Consider the following 2,969-nt stretch of genomic DNA (forward strand, 5'->3'; position numbering starts at 1 on the left):
AGCTTTTCTTTTTTTGTGTTTTACATAAACATAAATCTTGTGTATTTGGCCCATGTTAGCCTTTGAGTTTGACATGCTTGCTTTAGACCAGTAGTTCTCTAGAAGTCCAATGAGTGATAAGTACTGATTGGGTAAATATCATTTAAAAATAAGTAGGAGTTAGATTTTAAAAGGATAGGAGGGAGAATGTTTCTAGGTGTGAGAATAACATGGAGGTAGAAATGAGACTGGTATGAAAGTATAATTCATACAGAAATTTTATGAGGAATTGGTGGAAATAGGAGTGGAGATATAGGCCAGATTTTAAACATGGAAATAATGTGAAAGCACTCAAGAGTGATGCAGCGACAAATGCGTCATCTTGTGTAGAAGAACAACATGCTTGAATTTTCATTTTTAGGAAATTAGAGGCTATATAAGGAAAGGCAAATAGAAAATATAACAGGCTGCTATAGTCATTTTGGGTTAAAATATAGTGGAAAATTGAGAGGATTACAAAGAAAATTAAACAAATCTATAATTATTCCAGGAGATTTTAGCAAAATTTCCCTCCAGAAATTGATAGATTACACAGACAAAACAAAATAAGAATATGAAAGATATAAAAAATAATTAACAAGCTTTATCTGGAGAAGATATATCTGCACCCATCGTTTACATAATACACATTCATATAACACAGATATTGACCAAATGTAGATCACAAAGCAAGTCTAAAAATAAGACAGATAGCCCATTTTTGCTGATGGCTGTATAATAAAATTAGAAATCAGTAAAAAAAGACTAGCCTTCATTCATTTAGAAAATGAAAAACAAAACAAAAAATCTACATGATTTATTGTTCAAAAAAGAAATCATAATAAAAATAAGTAAACAGCCCTGGCCAGTTTAAAGGATATAGGTTCAATTACCAGTCAGGATTGCACATGTGGGAGGCAACCAATCAATGTGTCTCTCTCACATCGATGTTTCTCTCTCTCTCCCTTCTCCCTTCAAACTCTCCCTAACAATCAATGGAAAAATATCCTCAGGTGAGAATTAACTAAAAACAACATATAATAAAAGGCTATTATGCAAATGAACCAAATGGCAGAACCACCAGTCACTATGATGTGCACTGACCACTAAGAGGCAGATGCTCAATGCAGGAGCTGCCCCCTAGTGGTTAGTGCACTCCCACAGGGGGAGTGCAGCTCACCCAGAAGCTGGGCTCATGGTTGGAGGGCATAGCGGTGATGGGGGGAGCCTCTCCTGCCTCCATGACAGTGCTAAGGAGGTCTGTCAGTTGAACATCCCCTGAGGGCTTCTGGACTCTGAGAGGGTGAAGGCCAGGCTTAGGATCCCCCAACCCTGATTGCACTATTTTCATGCCCCACATCTCTAGTAGTAGTAGTAGTAGTAGTATAGTAGTAGTAGTAATAGTAATAATAATAATCATTTGTACTGAACAATAATGAAAACACTACGTTTAGTTTGGTGCTGAAGCTAAATGGCACATAAAAGAAAATGTATATTCTTAAAATATTCTATTCAATTTAGGATGTTAAGGATAAAAATTGTATTAGTAGCCAAAATAAGAAGGTGGAAAATGTACAACAAGGTCAACTCACAGAATAGAAAAAAAGAGGAAATAATAAATAGATAGCAGACATAAGAAAATAATTTAATCCAAAAATGGTAACAAAAAGGGGAGGTTTTTTTGTTTTTTGTTTTTTTTTTTTTTTTTTTGTTTTTTTGTTTTTTTTGTTTTTTTGTTTTTTTTGTGTGTGTGTGTGTGTTTAAAGCTGGTTCTCTGAAAAGTCTAACAAAACAGGCAAACCTCTGTCAAGATTCAAACTATCTTGGGTAAGTTTTATAACAACATAGATTTGCATTTGTTGTTTTTGATGCTGTAGATTATGTTTTTACCAGGCTATCACTAGAACCTAGTACAGATCCTGGAACACCTTGTTTCTTGATTAATTCTTGTTATGAGAAATTGTGTTTGAGATGATGAGCTGCCATGTAAGTGGATGGGTGACTGGATGGGTGTATGATGTAAGCAAAATAGCACTAGTAGAAAAATAAGAATAAAAATTAGAAAGAGCCCTGGCCAGTGTGGCTCAGTTTAGTGGTGTCATTCTAAAGCTTGTCCCTGACACTTACCAGTGCTTGATGACTATTTGTTGGCTGATTGAATAAACATTGCAATGAAATAGAGTTAAGACACCAAGTTTGAAGATAGACCTATAGGTAATGAGCAGTAAGATATACATATATATGGTTTTGGAAAAAAAACTCTAGGGAAATTTATAGTTTTAGGAGGTTTTAGAATAGAGGTCTTAGCTGAAGTTGTAAGGAAAAGGAAATATTTAAAGAAAGAAAATCTATGCCTCTCAATGTTTAATGCTATATAATTTTCTACTTAAAAAGTAATGCAGGGTCATGATGTAGAATTTGAAAAATAAAGAAATGTACAAAGAGGAAAACACCCATTTTAAAAATGTATTTGAAGATGCCCCTGATTCACTTAAAACTGCAGTTATAACAACAAGATACATCCAATTGTCTGTTTTATTTAAGATTGTATGTGGGTGGTTGGCAAAGAATTGGAAGTTGTTATTAAGCAAGCAGGGAACACTGACCCTGTCCTTTAAAGAGTTTGTAATTAACATTGAAGGGACAAAACAAACCCCATAAATAAGTCAAAAAATAGTTCCGACATACCACATAATTAACGGCATAAACACACATAAAAAATAAAAGTTGAAGGTTTGTGCTCAGAGCCAAAGGTTGTAACATCTGTGATCAGTGTGGGCTGGAGAAATGGCAGGCTTTCACAAGTGGTAAATTTTGGCTTAGCTCATGACAGGATCTGAGGAGGTGGGTGAGGGTGATATATTAGGATAGGGAAACAGTTAATAGGAGGGAAAGAATGTGTGCTGTTTAAATGAGAACAGTTGAAGGCCTCCTTTCCTTTGCAGTTTTAC

Source organism: Pipistrellus kuhlii, unplaced genomic scaffold (genome assembly GCF_014108245.1).
Source record: "Pipistrellus kuhlii isolate mPipKuh1 unplaced genomic scaffold, mPipKuh1.p scaffold_m20_p_19, whole genome shotgun sequence".
Lineage (NCBI taxonomy): Eukaryota > Metazoa > Chordata > Mammalia > Chiroptera > Vespertilionidae > Pipistrellus > Pipistrellus kuhlii.